Here is an 18,512-nt window from a genome sequence, read left to right on the forward strand (position 1 = left end):
AGTGGGCCCCTGGCTATCTGTAAATGATGTCTGAGTGTTGGAGTGGGCCCCTGGCTATCTGTAAATGATGTCTGAGTGTTGGAGTGGGCCCCTGGCTATCTGTACATGATGTCTGAGTGTTGGAGTGGGCCCCTGGCTATCTGTAAATGATGTCTGAGTGTTGGAGTGGGCCCCTGGCTATCTGTAAATGATGTCTGAGTGTTGGAGTGGGCCCCTGGCTATCTGTAAATGATGTCTGAGTGTTGGAGTGTGCCCCTGGCTATCTGTAAATGATGTCTGAGTGTTGGAGTGGGCCCCTGGCTATCTGTAAATGATGTCTGAGTGTTGGAGTGTGCCCCTGGCTATCTGTAAATGATGTCTGAGTGTTGGAGTGGGCCCCTGGCTATCTGTAAATGATGTCTGAGTGTTGGAGTGGGCCCCTGGCTATCTGTAAATGATGTCTGAGTGTTGGAGTGGGCCCCTGGCTATCTGTAAATGATGTCTGAGTGTTGGAGTGGGCCCCTGGCTATCTGTAAATGATGTCTGAGTGTTGGAGCGTGCCCCTGGCTATCTGTAAATGATGTCTGAGTGTTGGAGTGTGCCCCTGGCTATCTGTACATGATGTCTGAGTGTTGGAGTGGGCCCCTGGCTATCTGTAAATTAAAATAACAAGAAAATGTTGCTGTCTGCTTTGCTTAATATAAGGAATTTGAAATTATTTATACTTTTACTTTAACTTTTGATACTTAAGTATATTTTAGCAATTACATTTACCTGTGATACTAGAGTATATTTACATTTAAGTCATTTAGCAGATTTAAAAGCAAATACTTTTACTCAAGTAGTATTTTACTGGGTGACTATCACTTTTTTTTCTATTTCTATTTTTTTTTTTCATTTTCTATTAAGGTATCTTTTACTTTCACTCAAGACAACTGGGGACTTTTTCCACCACTGGCCCTAGATGAAAGGAGGTACATAAATTCAGTTCATTATCATCAGAACGTCTTTTAGGATCAAGTATCATTAAAGAACTGGTCATTACAGAGATGATATAAGACATCTTTCCAGGTGATAATATCATCAGACAAGACAGGTTTATTGGGTGAAAGAATGTGGTCTTCGTCCTGTTACAGAGATGTTGCATTGATATAACAGGACACGTGTGCTTGTGTTTCCATAGTGGCTGGTTAGACCTTGTAAGGTCTCGTCTGTCTCGGTATAACGGTCCTTAGTAACAGGCTTCAACTACGTGAAATGTCAAAGGGCTCTATAGGGAAAAGTACGTCATTGTGTGCACAGAAAGACGGGCCGCATGTATCAATCATTAACTATGTGACATGTATTCTACACACACACACACACACGTTATGTTCTTCTATCCTTGTGGGGACCTAAAATTATGGGGATGTGGGAAATGTCGCCACGGGGGAGAATTTGCCTTGTTTTCTTATCCTTGTGGGGATTTTCGGATCCCACAAGGATAGAAGAACAAGACACCACACACACACACACACACACACACACACACACACACACACACACACACACACACACACACACACACACACACACACACACACACACACACACACACACACACACTTTTACATACTATTCATTTAACATACTATTTCATCATATACACATGCCATATTACATAGCATTAAACGCAGTCTCCACACACACTGCTGAACCTGTGTAGATAGATGGACTCACAGTGCTGAACCTGTGTAGATAAATGGACTCGCGCTGCTGAACCTGTGTAGATGGACTCACACTGCTGAACCTGTGTAGATAGATGGACTCACACTGCTGAACCTGTGCAGATGGACTCGCGCTGCTGAACCTGTGTAGATGGATGGACTCACACTGCTGAACCTGTGTAGATAGATGGACTCACACTGCTGAACCTGTGTAGATAGATGGACTCACACTGCTGAACCTGTGTAGATGGACTCACACTGCTGAACCTGTGTAGATGGACTCACACTGCTGAACCTGTGTAGATAGATGGACTCACACTGCTGAACCTGTGTAGATAGATGGACTCACACTGCTGAACCTGTGTAGATGGATGGACTCACACTGCTGAACCTGTGTAGATGGACTCACACTGCTGAACCTGTGTAGATAGATGGACTCACACTGCTGAACCTGTGTAGATAGATGGACTCACACTGCTGAACCTGTGTAGATAGATGGACTCACACTGCTGAACCTGTGTAGATAGATGGACTCACACTGCTGAACCTGTGTAGATGGACTCACACTGCTGAACCTGTGTAGATAGATGGACTCACACTGCAGAACCTGTGTAGATGGATGGACTCACACTGCTGAACCTGTGTAGATGGATGGACTCACACTGCTGAACCTGTGTAGATGGATGGACTCACACTGCTGAACCTGTGTAGATGGATGGACTCACACTGCTGAACCTGTGTAGATAGATGGACTCACACTGCTGAACCTGTGTAGATGGATGGACTCACACTGCTGAACCTGTGTAGATGGATGGACTCACACTGCTGAACCTGTGTAGATAGATGGACTCACACTGCTGAACCTGTGTAGATAGATGGACTCACACTGCTGAACCTGTGTAGATGGATGGACTCACACTGCTGAACCTGTGTAGATAGATGGACTCACACTGCTGAACCTGTGTAGATGGATGGACTCACACTGCTGAACCTGTGTAGATGGATGGACTCACACTGCTGAACCTGTGTAGATGGATGGACTCACACTGCTGAACCTGTGTAGATAGATGGACTCACACTGCTGAACCTGTGTAGATGGATGGACTCACACTGCTGAACCTGTGTAGATGGATGGACTCACACTGCTGAACCTGTGTAGATGGATGGACTCACACTGCTGAACCTGTGTAGATAGATGGACTCACACTGCTGAACCTGTGTAGATAGATGGACTCACACTGCTGAACCTGTGTAGATGGATGGACTCACACTGCTGAACCTGTGTAGATAGATGGACTCACACTGCTGAACCTGTGTAGATGGATGGACTCACACTGCTGAACCTGTGTAGATAGATGGACTCACACTGCTGAACCTGTGTAGATGGATGGACTCACACTGCTGAACCTGTGTAGATGGATGGACTCACACTGCTGAACCTGTGTAGATAGATGGACTCACACTGCTGAACCTGTGTAGATGGATGGACTCACACTGCTGAACCTGTGTAGATGGATGGACTCACACTGCTGAACCTGTGTAGATGGATGGACTCACACTGCTGAACCTGTGTAGATGGATGGACTCACACTGCTGAACCTGTGTAGATAGATGGACTCACACTGCTGAACCTGTGTAGATGGATGGACTCACACTGCTGAACCTGTGTAGATGGATGGACTCACACTGCTGAACCTGTGTAGATGGATGGACTCACACTGCTGAACCTGTGTAGATGGATGGACTCACACTGCTGAACCTGTGTAGATGGATGGACTCACACTGCTGAACCTGTGTAGATGGATGGACTCACACTGCTGATCCTGTGTAGATGGATGGACTCACACTGCTGAACCTGTGTAGATAGATGGACTCACACTGCTGAACCTGTGTAGATGGATGGACTCACACTGCTGAACCTGTGTAGATGGATGGACTCACACTGCTGAACCTGTGTAGATGGATGGACTCACACTGCTGAACCTGTGTAGATGGATGGACTCACACTGCTGAACCTGTGTAGATGGATGGACTCACACTGCTGAACCTGTGTAGATAGATGGACTCACACTGCTGAACCTGTGTAGATGGATGGACTCACACTGCTGAACCTGTGTAGATGGATGGACTCACACTGCTGAACCTGTGTAGATGGATGGACTCACACTGCTGAACCTGTGTAGATAGATGGACTCACACTGCTGAACCTGTGTAGATGGATGGACTCACACTGCTGAACCTGTGTAGATGGATGGACTCACACTGCTGAACCTGTGTAGATAGATGGACTCACACTGCTGAACCTGTGTAGATGGATGGACTCACACCTGTGTAGATGGATGGACTCACACTGCTGAACCTGTGTAGATAGATGGACTCACTGCTGAACCTGTGTAGATGGATGGACTCACAGTGCTGAACCTGTGTAGATGGATGGACTCACACTGCTGAACCTGTGTAGATAGATGGACTCACACTGCTGAACCTGTGTAGATGGATGGACTCACACTGCTGAACCTGTGTAGATGGATGGACTCACACTGCTGAACCTGTGTAGATAGATGGACTCACACTGCTGAACCTGTGTAGATGGATGGACTCACACTGCTGAACCTGTGTAGATAGATGGACTCACACTGCTGAACCTGTGTAGATGGATGGACTCACACTGCTGAACCTGTGTAGATAGATGGACTCACTGCTGAACCTGTGTAGATGGATGGACTCACACTGCTGAACCTGTGTAGATAGATGGACTCACACTGCTGAACCTGTGTAGATAGATGGACTCACACTGCTGAACCTGTGTAGATGGATGGACTCACACTGCTGAACCTGTGTAGATGGATGGACTCACACTGCTGAACCTGTGTAGATGGATGGACTCACACTGCTGAACCTGTGCAGATGGATGGACTCACACTGCTGAACCTGTGCAGATGGATGGACTCACACTGCAGAACCTGTGCAGATGGATGGACTCACACTGCTGAACCTGTGCAGATGGATGGACTCACACTGCAGAACCTGTGTATGGATGGACTCACACTGCTGAACCTGTGTAGAGATGGACTCACACTGCTGAACCTGTGTAGATAGATGGACTCACACTGCTGAACCTGTGTAGATAGATGGACTCACACTGCTGAACCTGTAGATAGATGGACTCACACTGCTGAACCTGTGTAGATGGATGGACTCACACTGCTGAACCTGTGTAGATGGATGGACTCACACTGCTGAACCTGTGTAGATGGATGGACTCACACTGCTGAACCTGTGTAGATGGATGGACTCACACTGCTGAACCTGTGTAGATGGATGGACTCTGCTGAACCTGTGCAGATGGATGGACTCACCTGATGAACCTGTGTAGATGGATGGACTCACACTGCTGAACCTGTGTAGATGGATGGACTCACACTGCTGAACCTGTGTAGATGGATGGACTCACACTGCTGAACCTGTGTAGATGGATGGACTCACACTGCAGAACCTGTGCAGATGGATGGACTCACACTGCTGAACCTGTGTAGATAGATGGACTCACACTGCTGAACCTGTGTAGATGGATGGACTCACACTGCTGAACCTGTGTAGATGGATGGACTCACACTGCTGAACCTGTGCAGATGGATGGACTCACACTGCTGAACCTGTGTAGATGGATGGACTCACACTGCTGAACCTGTGCAGATGATGGACTCACACTGCTGAACCTGTGCAGATGGATGGACTCACACTGCTGAACCTGTGTAGATGGATGGACTCACACTGCTGAACCTGTGTAGATGGATGGACTCACACTGCTGAACCTGTGTAGATGGATGGACTCACACTGCTGAACCTGTGCAGATGGATGGACTCACACTGCTGAACCTGTGCAGATGGATGGACTCACACTGCTGAACCTGTGCAGATGGATGGACTCACACTGCTGAACCTGTGCAGATGGATGGACTCACACTGCAGAACCTGTGCAGATGGATGGACTCACACTGCTGAACCTGTGTAGATGGACTCACACTGCTGAACCTGTGTAGATGGACTCACACTGCTGAACCTGTGTAGATGGATGGACTCACACTGATGAACCTGTGTAGATAGATGGACTCACACTGCTGAACCTGTGTAGATAGATGGACTCACACTGATGAACCTGTGTAGATGGATGGACTCACACTGCTGAACCTGTGTAGATAGATGGACTCACACTGCTGAACCTGTGTAGATGGATGGACTCACACTGCTGAACCTGTGTAGATGGATGGACTCACACTGCTGAACCTGTGTAGATGGATGGACTCACACTGCTGAACCTGTGTAGATGGATGGACTCACACTGCTGAACCTGTGCAGATGGATGGACTCACACTGCTGAACCTGTGTAGATGGATGGACTCACACTGCTGAACCTGTGTAGATGGATGGACTCACACTGCTGAACCTGTGCAGATGGATGGACTCACACTGCTGAACCTGTGTAGATGGATGGACTCACACTGCAGAACCTGTAGATGGATGGACTCACACTGCTGAACCTGTGTAGATGGATGGACTCACACTGCTGAACCTGTGTAGATGGATGGACTCACACTGCTGAACCTGTGCAGATGGATGGACTCACACTGCTGAACCTGTGTAGATGGATGGACTCACACTGCTGAACCTGTGTGCAGATGGATGGACTCACACTGCTGAACCTGTGTAGATGGATGGACTCACACTGCTGAACCTGTGTAGATGGATGGACTCACACTGCTGAACCTGTGTAGATGGATGGACTCACACTGCTGAACCTGTGTAGATGGATGGACTCACACTGCTGAACCTGTGTAGATAGATGGACTCACACTGCTGAACCTGTGTAGATGGATGGACTCACACTGCTGAACCTGTGTAGATGGATGGACTCACACTGCTGAACCTGTGTAGATGGATGGACTCACACTGCTGAACCTGTGTAGATGGATGGACTCACACTGCTGAACCTGTGCAGATGGATGGACTCACACTGCTGAACCTGTGCAGATGGATGGACTCACACTGCTGAACCTGTGCAGATGGATGGACTCACACTGCTGAACCTGTGTAGATGGATGGACTCACACTGCTGAACCTGTGTAGATGGATGGACTCACACTGCTGAACCTGTGTAGATGGATGGACTCACACTGCTGAACCTGTGTAGATGGATGGACTCACACTGCTGAACCTGTGTAGATGGATGGACTCACACTGCTGAACCTGTGTAGATGGATGGACTCACACTGCTGAACCTGTGTAGATAGATGGACTCACACTGCTGAACCTGTGTAGATAGATGGACTCACACTGCTGAACCTGTGTAGATGGATGGACTCACACTGCTGAACCTGTGTAGATGGATGGACTCACACTGCTGAACCTGTGTAGATGGATGGACTCACACTGCTGAACCTGTGCAGATGGATGGACTCACACTGCTGAACCTGTGCAGATGGATGGACTCACACTGCTGAACCTGTGCAGATGGATGGACTCACACTGCTGAACCTGTGCAGATGGATGGACTCACACTGCAGAACCTGTGCAGATGGATGGACTCACACTGCTGAACCTGTGCAGATGGATGGACTCACACTGCAGAACCTGTGCAGATGGATGGACTCACACTGCTGAACCTGTGTAGATGGACTCACACTGCTGAACCTGTGTAGATGGACTCACACTGCTGAACCTGTGTAGATGGATGGACTCACACTGCTGAACCTGTGTAGATGGATGGACTCACACTGCTGAACCTGTGTAGATGGATGGACTCACACTGCTGAACCTGTGTAGATGGATGGACTCACACTGCTGAACCTGTGTAGATGGATGGACTCACACTGCTGAACCTGTGTAGATGGACTCACACTGCTGAACCTGTGTAGATGGATGGACTCACTCTGCTGAACCTGTGTAGATAGATGGACTCACACTGCTGAACCTGTGCAGATGGATGGACTCACACTGCTGAACCTGTGCAGATGGATGGACTCACACTGCTGAACCTGTGCAGATGGATGGACTCACACTGCTGAACCTGTGCAGATGGATGGACTCACACTGCTGAACCTGTGCAGATGGATGGACTCACACTGCTGAACCTGTGTAGATGGATGGACTCACACTGCTGAACCTGTGTAGATAGATGGACTCACACTGCTGAACCTGTGTAGATAGATGGACTCACACTGCTGAACCTGTGTAGATAGATGGACTCACACTGCTGAACCTGTGTAGATGGATGGACTCACACTGCTGAACCTGTGTAGATGGATGGACTCACACTGCTGAACCTGTGTAGATGGATGGACTCACACTGCTGAACCTGTGCAGATGGATGGACTCACACTGCTGAACCTGTGCAGATGGATGGACTCACACTGCAGAACCTGTGTAGATGGATGGACTCACACTGCTGAACCTGTGCAGATGGATGGACTCACACTGCTGAACCTGTGCAGATGGATGGACTCACACTGCTGAACCTGTGCAGATGGATGGACTCACACTGCTGAACCTGTGCAGATGGATGGACTCACACTGCTGAACCTGTGCAGATGGATGGACTCACACTGCTGAACCTGTGCAGATGGATGGACTCACACTGCTGAACCTGTGTAGATGGATGGACTCACACTGCTGAACCTGTGTAGATGGACTCACACTGCTGAACCTGTGTAGATGGATGGACTCACACTGCTGAACCTGTGTAGATGGATGGACTCACACTGCTGAACCTGTGTAGATAGATGGACTCACACTGCTGAACCTGTGTAGATGGACTCACACTGCTGAACCTGTGTAGATGGATGGACTCACACTGATGAACCTGTGTAGATAGATGGACTCACACTGCTGAACCTGTGTAGATGGATGGACTCACACTGCTGAACCTGTGTAGATGGATGGACTCACACTGCTGAACCTGTGTAGATGGATGGACTCACACTGCTGAACCTGTGCAGATGGATGGACTCACACTGCTGAACCTGTGTAGATGGATGGACTCACACTGCTGAACCTGTGCAGATGGATGGACTCACACTGCTGAACCTGTGCAGATGGATGGACTCACACTGCTGAACCTGTGCAGATGGATGGACTCACACTGCTGAACCTGTGCAGATGGATGGACTCACACTGCTGAACCTGTGTAGATGGATGGACTCACACTGCTGAACCTGTGTAGATGGATGGACTCACACTGCTGAACCTGTGTAGATAGATGGACTCACACTGCTGAACCTGTGTAGATGGATGGACTCACACTGCTGAACCTGTGTAGATGGATGGACTCACACTGCTGAACCTGTGTAGATGGATGGACTCACACTGCTGAACCTGTGTAGATGGATGGACTCACACTGCTGAACCTGTGTAGATGGATGGACTCACACTGCTGAACCTGTGTAGATGGATGGACTCACACTGCTGAACCTGTGCAGATGGATGGACTCACACTGCTGAACCTGTGTAGATGGATGGACTCACACTGCTGAACCTGTGTAGATGGATGGACTCACACTGCTGAACCTGTGCAGATAGATGGACTCACACTGCTGAACCTGTGCAGATGGATGGACTCACACTGCTGAACCTGTGTAGATGGATGGACTCACACTGCTGAACCTGTGTAGATAGATGGACTCACACTGCTGAACCTGTGTAGATGGATGGACTCACACTGCTGAACCTGTGTAGATGGATGGACTCACACTGCTGAACCTGTGTAGATGGATGGACTCACACTGCTGAACCTGTGTAGATGGATGGACTCACACTGCTGAACCTGTGTAGATGGATGGACTCACACTGCTGAACCTGTGCAGATGGATGGACTCACACTGCTGAACCTGTGCAGATGGATGGACTCACACTGCTGAACCTGTGCAGATGGATGGACTCACACTGCTGAACCTGTGCAGATGGATGGACTCACACTGCTGAACCTGTGCAGATGGATGGACTCACACTGCAGAACCTGTGCAGATGGATGGACTCACACTGCTGAACCTGTGTAGATGGACTCACACTGCTGAACCTGTGTAGATGGACTCACACTGCTGAACCTGTGTAGATGGATGGACTCACACTGCTGAACCTGTGTAGATGGATGGACTCACACTGCTGAACCTGTGTAGATGGATGGACTCACACTGCTGAACCTGTGTAGATGGATGGACTCACACTGCTGAACCTGTGTAGATGGATGGACTCACACTGCTGAACCTGTGTAGATGGATGGACTCACACTGCTGAACCTGTGTAGATAGATGGACTCACACTGCTGAACCTGTGTAGATGGACTCACACTGCTGAACCTGTGTAGATGGATGGACTCACTCTGCTGAACCTGTGCAGATGGATGGACTCACACTGCTGAACCTGTGCAGATGGATGGACTCACACTGCAGAACCTGTGCAGATGGATGGACTCACACTGCTGAACCTGTGCAGATGGATGGACTCACACTGCTGAACCTGTGCAGATGGATGGACTCACACTGCTGAACCTGTGTAGATAGATGGACTCACTGCTGAACCTGTGTAGATGGACTCACACTGCTGAACCTGTGTAGATAGATGGACTCACACTGCTGAACCTGTGCAGATAGATGGACTCACACTGCTGAACCTGTGCAGATGGATGGACTCACACTGCTGAACCTGTGTAGATGGATGGACTCACACTGCTGAACCTGTGTAGATAGATGGACTCACACTGCTGAACCTGTGTAGATGGATGGACTCACACTGCTGAACCTGTGTAGATGGATGGACTCACACTGCTGAACCTGTGTAGATGGATGGACTCACACTGCTGAACCTGTGCAGATGGATGGACTCACACTGCTGAACCTGTGTAGATGGATGGACTCACACTGCTGAACCTGTGCAGATGGATGGACTCACACTGCTGAACCTGTGCAGATGGATGGACTCACACTGCTGAACCTGATGGACTCACAGATGTAGATGGACTCACACTGCTGAACCTGTGTAGATGGATGGACTCACACTGCTGAACCTGTGTAGATGGATGGACTCACACTGCTGAACCTGTGTAGATGGATGGACTCACACTGCTGAACCTGTGTAGATGGATGGACTCACACTGCTGAACCTGTGTAGATGGATGGACTCACACTGCTGAACCTGTGTAGATAGATGGACTCACACTGCTGAACCTGTGTAGATGGATGGACTCACACTGCTGAACCTGTGTAGATGGATGGACTCACACTGCTGAACCTGTGTAGATGGAGATAGATGGACTCACACTGCTGAACCTGTAGATGGATGGACTCACACTGCTGAACCTGTGTAGATGGATGGACTCACACTGCTGAACCTGTGTAGATGGATGGACTCACACTGCTGAACCTGTGTAGATGGATGGACTCACACTGCTGAACCTGTGTAGATGGATGGACTCACACTGCTGAACCTGTGTAGATGGATGGACTCACACTGCTGAACCTGTGCAGATGGATGGACTCACACTGCTGAACCTGTGTAGATGGATGGACTCACACTGCTGAACCTGTGTAGATGGATGGACTCACACTGCTGAACCTGTGTAGATGGACTCACACTGCTGAACCTGTGTAGATAGATGGACTCACTGCTGAACCTGTGTAGATGGATGGACTCACACTGCTGAACCTGTGTAGATGGACTCACACTGCTGAACCTGTGTAGATAGATGGACTCACACTGCTGAACCTGTGTAGATGGATGGACTCACACTGACTCCCATTCTAATAATAAGAGCACCTTGCCTTTTTAGGTCCTGATGCACTTAAAGAAGTCATGCAAGCTGCTGATGAAGATACAGACGCACACAGACGCACACACACACACACACACACACACACACACACAGACACACACACACACACACACACACACACACACACACACACACACACAACACACACAGACATACGCTGACACACACAGACACACACACACACACACACACACACACAGACATACGCTACTGAACCTGTTAAAAAGCTCTATGGAAGAAGCTTTTAACAGAAGTCTCTGGTCCCGTCTGGCACAACGGCACCGCTGTGTTGAAGAAACACTGGGCTGCTTCCCAAATAGCAGGCTATTCCCTACACAGCACACTATAGGCCTGCCCTTGGTCTATGGTAGTGCACTATATAGGGACTAGAGTGCTATTTGGGAAGCAGTCCCAGTGTGCGTTTGCCTCAGTTTGACCCTCACAGACAAACACAGCCCAACCTACTAGTGTCCCTCTGGTTCCCAAATGGCACCCTATTCGCTATGGACCCTGGTCAAAAGTAGTGCACTATATAGGGAATAAGGTGCCATTTGTGGCGCTGACATTTCCTTGTGTAGCTGTGAAGAGATGAATAAAAATAGATATATTTTTGAACCTCACTAAGATTGACCTACCATACCCCTCAGAGGTCAGGTCTGTTTCCTGTTGCCATGGAGAAGAAAACATCAAAGATATTATGTTGTTCACTTCTTCTTCTTCTTTTTTGTCTTTGGAAATAAAGATGAGCATAATTATGTTCTGGTACAAATGTTTAAAGCTGCAATCGATAGCGGGGAAACTGACACGTCCGTTTGTGATATTACAACAGCAATAATGTTACTTCTGTTGTGTGCTGTACAAGACCAAGGTAATGTGGATTAGAAAGTCATTACTTCTGTTGTGTGCTGTTTGTTCTGTACAAGACCAAGGTAATGTGGATTAGAAAGTCATTACTTCTGTTGTGTGCTGTTCTGTACAAGACCAAGGTAATGTGGATTAGAAAGCCATTACTTCTGTTGTGTGCTGTTTGTTCTATACAAGACCAAGGTAATGTGGATTAGAAAGTCATTACTTCTGTTGTGTGCTGTTTGTTCTGTACAAGACCAAGGTAATGTGGATTAGAAAGTCATTACTTCTGTTGTGTGCTGTTTGTTCTATACAAGACCAAGGTAATGTGGATTAGAAAGTCATTACTTCTGTTGTGTGCTGTTTGTTCTGTACAAGACCAAGGTAATGTGGATTAGAAAGTCATTACTTCTGTTGTGTGCTGTTTGTTCTATACAAGACCAAGGTAATGTGGATTAGAAAGTCATTCTTCTGTTGTGTGCTGTTTGTTCTGTACAAGACCAAGGTAATGTGGATTAGAAAGTCATTACTTCTGTTGTGTGCTGTTTGTTCTGTACAAGACCAAGGTAATGTGGATTTAGAAAGTCCTGGACTTCTGTTGTGTGCTGTGGCTATACATCTAATGGATTAGAAAGTCATTACTTCTGTTGTGTGCTGTTCTGTACCCTTGGATCTCAATGTGCCTGGAAAGTCATCTTCTGTTGTGTGCCTGAATGGTTCTGTACAAGACCAAGGTAATGTGGATCTAGAAAGTCATTACTTCTGTTGTGTGAATGTTTGTTCTGTGCCTGGAATGGCCATCTTGAAAGATCTCAGTTGCCTGTGTTGTTTGTTCTGTACAAGGCCATGTGGATTAGAAAGTCATTACTTCTGTTGTGTGCTGTTTGTTCTCCAAAACCAAGGTAATGGCCATCTTACTTCTGTTGTGTGCTGTTTGTTCTGTAAAGACCAAGGTCTGTGGATTAGAAAGTCATCACTGTGTAACATGGAATGCTCCATTCAGTTCATCTCACTCACTGGAATGGCCAGTACTTAGTATCACACTGATACCTGGAAGCAGCGCCATCTTGGATCTCACATGCCTGTGACAATCAAACGACCAACCCTTGGATCTCAGTGTGCCTGGAACGGCCATCTTGGATCTCAGTGTGCCTGGAATGGCCATCTTGGATCTCAGTGTGCCTGGAACGGCCATCTTGGATCTCACTGTGCCTGGAACGGCCATCTTGGATCTCACTGTGCCTGGAACGGCCATCTTGGATCTCACTGTGTCTGGAACGGCCATCTTGGATCTCACTGTGTCTGGAACGGCCATCTTCAAATCAAATCAAATCCAATGTATTTATATAGCCCTTCGTACATCAGCTTATATCTCAAAGTGCTGTACAGAAACCCAGCCTAAAACCCCAAACAGCAAGCAATGCAGGTGTAGAAGCACGGTGGCTAGGAAAAACTCCCTAGAAAGGCCAAAACCTAGGAAGAAACCTAGAGAGGAACCAGGCTATGTGGGGTGGCCAGTCCTCTTCTGGCTGTGCCGGGTGGAGATTATAACAGAACATGGCCAAGATGTTCAAATGTTCATAAATGACCAGCATGGTTGAATAATAATAAGGCAGAACAGTTGAAACTGGAGCAGCAGCACGGCCAGGTGGACTGGGGACAGCAAGGAGTCATCATGTCAGGTAGTCCTGGGGCATGGTCCTAGGGCTCAGGTCCTCCGAGAGAGAGAAAGAAAGAGAGAAGGAGAGAATTAGAGAATGCACACTTAGATTCACACAGGACACCGAATAGGACAGGAGAAGTACTCCAGATATAACAAACTGACCCCAGCCCCCCGACACATAAACTACTGCAGCATAAATACTGGAGGCTGAGAGATCTCAGTGTGCCTGGATCGGCCATCTTGGATCTCAGCTGAAAATATACTATGTTTGTTCTTTTAAGCTGTTCTGATATACTGACTCACTAACCCAACTTTTGTTCTCTCTCTTTCCTCTCTCTCTCTTCTCTCGTTCCATTCAAGCACACACACACACTCACACTGACACTCACTCTCAAACACACACACTCACACACACACACACTCACACTGACACTCACTCTCACACACACACACACACACACAAACACTCACACTCACACACACACACTCACACTCACACTCACACTCACTCACTCACACACTCACTCACTCACACACTCACTCACTCACTCACTCACTCACTCACTCACTCACTCACTCACTCACTCACTCACTCACTCACTCACTCACGGGGAAGTGGGTACTATTTGGGACTCTTCAGCAGAAGGCCTTTGTTTGGTTTATTTTGGTCTCGTTCGCTAATTAGCCATTAAGCCATTTAATTACGTGCTCATCTTCGTTAGCCTCCTTGGTAATTGCTGGACTGTGTGTGTGTGTGATTAGACAACAGAGTCATTTGGGAGACGTTGAGCGATGAAGACCAGGGCCTTTTCAGTCCTGTAGAGTTACACAGTTTTAGTTTGAACACCTGAAAGGAGGATTTTCTGAAATGACCAGACTGGAAATAACCGTCATCATTGGTCTCCATCTCAATAGTCAGGAGTGGCTTCCTCTCCTGGTTCCTACTCCGTCATTAACCATGTCAGAGCGTGTGTGTGTGTTTGTGCATGTTTAAGCGCCTGCGTGTGTTTAATCTGCGTGTCGTGCCGAGAGAGAAACAGGGAGACAAGGGGAGAAAATGAGCAAGACAGACAGGCAGAGAGACAGAAATACAGGCAGACACACAGGCAGACAGACAGAGAGAGAGACAGAAATACAGGCAGGCAGGCAGACAGGGAGACAGACAGAGAGACAGAAATACAGGCAGGCAGCAGGCAGGCAGACAGACATGCAGAGAGACAGAAATACAGGCAGGCAGACAGGCAGGCAGGCAGACAGACAGAGAGAGAGACAGAAATACAGGCAGGCAGACAGGCAGGCAGGCAGACAGACAGAGAGACAGAAATACAGGCAGACAGGCAGGCAGACAGACAGAGAGAGAGAGACAGAAATACAGGCAGGCAGACAGGCAGGCAGGCAGACAGACAGAGAGACAGAAATACAGGCAGACAGGCAGGCAGACAGACAGAGAGAGAGAGACAGAAATACAGGCAGGCAGACAGGCAGGCAGGCAGACAGACAGAGAGAGACAGAAATACAGGCAGACAGGCAGGCAGGCAGACAGACAGAGAGACAGAAATACAGGCAGACAGACAGACAGAGACAGAAATACAGGCAGGCAGGCAGACAGGCAGACAGACAGAGAGACAGAAATACAGGCAGACAGGCAGACAGACAGAGAGAGAGAGAGAAATACAGGCAGGCAGACAGACAGGCAGACAGACAGAGAGAGAGACAGAAATACAGACAGGCAGGCAGGCAGGCAGGCAGGCAGGCAGGCAGGCAGACATAATATTAATTCAGCTTTTCCAGCTGTCTCATTTATATGTGTGTAAACCACTTCCTGAATCCACAGTGAATACATCATGAGTAACACCAATCCTCCATGTAAAACATCATTGCAGATCCCAGTGTTAATTTACAACAGTTTATAATGGGGTGTGGGTGTGTAATGTTATTCTAATCAAAGTCTATCCTCTGGGTGTTGCTGTTGAGATTAACAATATGGATTGCTGCTGTGAATAAATTGAGAATGCTGTTATATTATGCAAACGGTTGGTCATGGTGTGAACATACTGTCAATTACTGCTCTTGTTCTCGCAACTCCCTTTTTAATTCTTAATAACCTCTCTTCTCCTTTTCTCCCCCTCTCTCTCTCTCTACCTCTCTCTCTACCTCTCTCTCTACCTCTCTCTCACCTCTCTCTCTACCTCTCTCACCTCTCTCTCTCCCTCTCTCACCTCTCTCTCTCTCTCTCTCTCTCTCTCTCTCTCTCTCTACCTCTCTCTATCTCTCTCTCTCTCTGTGTGGTCTCAAGGTGTTCTGATGGTTTTCTCTTCTACCTATCTCTACCTCTCTTCTCTCTCTCTCTCTCTCTAACTCTCTCTCTCTACCTCTCTCTCTACCTCCCTCCCCTCTCTCTCTCTCACATCTATCTATCTATCTATCTATCTATCTATCTATCTATCTATCTATCTATCTATCTATCTATCTATCTATCTATCTATCTCTATCTCTCTCTCCTCTCTGTGTGGTCAACAAGGTGTTATATGTGATGGTTTTAATCCTTCATGGTTTCTATGTTGGTTTTCTAGATGATCAATTTAAATCTCTCTCTCCCTCCATCTCTCTCTTCCTCTCTCTTCCTCTCTCTCTTCCTCTCTCTCTTCCTCTCTCTTCCTCTCTCATACTCTCTCCCTCCATCTCTCTCTCTCTCTCTCTTCCTCTCTCTCTCCATGTCTTTGTCCATCAGGTTGTGTTGGTGGTCAGTACCAGCGGAAGCTGTACAAGGATCTGTTGACTAACTATAACCGTCTGGAGAGACCAGTGTTCAACGACTCAGCTCCTATACTGGTGGAACTGGGCTTCACACTGTTACAGATCATAGACGTGGTGAGTCTCTCTGTATACTGGTGGAACTGGGCTTCACACTGTTACAGATCATAGACGTGGTGAGTCTCTCTGTATACTGGTGGAACTGGGCTTCACACTGTTACAGATCATAGACGTGGTGAGTCTCTCTGTATACTGGTGGAACTGGGCTTCACACTGTTACAGATCATAGACGTGGTGAGTCTCTCTGTATACTGGTGGAACTGGGCTTCACACTGTTACAGATCATAGACGTGGTGAGTCTCTCTGTATACTGGTGGAACTGGGCTTCACACTGTTACAGATCATAGACGTGGTGAGTCTCTCTGTATACTGGTGGAACTGGGCTTCACACTGTTACAGATCATAGACGTGGTGAGTCTCTCTGTATACTGGTAGAACTCTTCACACTGTTACAGATCATAGACTGAGTCTCTCTGTATACTGGTAGAACTGGGCTTCACACTGTTACAGATCATAGACGTGGTGAGTCTCTCTGTATACTGGTGGAACTGGGTTTCACACTGTTACAGATCATAGACGTGGTGAGTCTCTGTATACTGGTAGAACTGGGCTTCACACTGTTACAGATCATAGACGTGGTGAGTCTCTCTGTATACTGGTGGAACTGGGCTTCACACTGTTACAGATCATAGACGTGGTGAGTCTCTCTGTATACTGGTGGAACTGGGTTTCACACTGTTACAGATCATAGACGTGGTGAGTCTCTGTATACTGGTAGAACTGGGCTTCACACTGTTACAGATCATAGACGTGGTGAGTCTCTCTGTATACTGGTGGAACTGGGCTTCACACTGTTACAGATCATAGACGTGGTGAGTCTCTCTGTATACTGGTGGAACTGGGCTTCACACTGTTACAGATCATAGACGTGGTGAGTCTCTCTGTATACTGGTCTGGGCTTCACACTGTTACAGATCATAGACTGAGTCTCTCTGTATACTGGTAGAACTGGGCTTCACACTGTTACAGATCATAGACGTGGTGAGTCTCTCTGTATACTGGTAGAACTGGGCTTCACACTGTTACAGATCATAGACGTGGTGAGTCTCTCTGTATACTGGTAGAACTGGGCTTCACACTGTTACAGATCATAGACGTGGTGAGTCTCTCTGTATACTGGTAGAACTGGGCTTCACACTGTTACAGATCATAGACGTGGTGAGTCTCTCTGTATACTGGTGGAACTGGGCTTCACACTGTTACAGATCATAGACGTGGTGAGTCTCTCTGTATACTGGTAGAACTGGGCTTCACACTGTTACAGATCATAGACGTGGTGAGTCTCTCTGTATACTGGTAGAACTGGGCTTCACACTGTTACAGATCATAGACGTGGTGAGTCTCTCTGTATACTGGTAGAACTGGGCTTCACACTGTTACAGATCATAGACGTGGTGAGTCTCTCTGTATACTGGTAGAACTGGGCTTCACACTGTTACAGATCATAGACGTGGTGAGTCTCTCTGTATACTGGTAGAACTGGGCTTCACACTGTTACAGATCATAGACGTGGTGAGTCTCTCTGTATACTGGTGGAACTGGGCTTCACACTGTTACAGATCATAGACGTGGTGAGTCTCTCTGTATACTGGTAGAACTGGGCTTCACACTGTTACAGATC

General features: G+C 47.7%; 1 pseudogene; it reads left to right on the forward strand.

Moving 5' to 3' along the window:
- Positions 1 to 18,512, forward strand: part of LOC127929166 (neuronal acetylcholine receptor subunit alpha-7-like) — a 90,065-nt pseudogene that overhangs the window by 16,124 nt on the left and 55,429 nt on the right.

The sequence above is a fragment of the Oncorhynchus keta genome, unplaced genomic scaffold, assembly GCF_023373465.1.
Source record: "Oncorhynchus keta strain PuntledgeMale-10-30-2019 unplaced genomic scaffold, Oket_V2 Un_scaffold_5451_pilon_pilon, whole genome shotgun sequence".
Taxonomy (NCBI): Eukaryota; Metazoa; Chordata; class Actinopteri; order Salmoniformes; family Salmonidae; genus Oncorhynchus; species Oncorhynchus keta.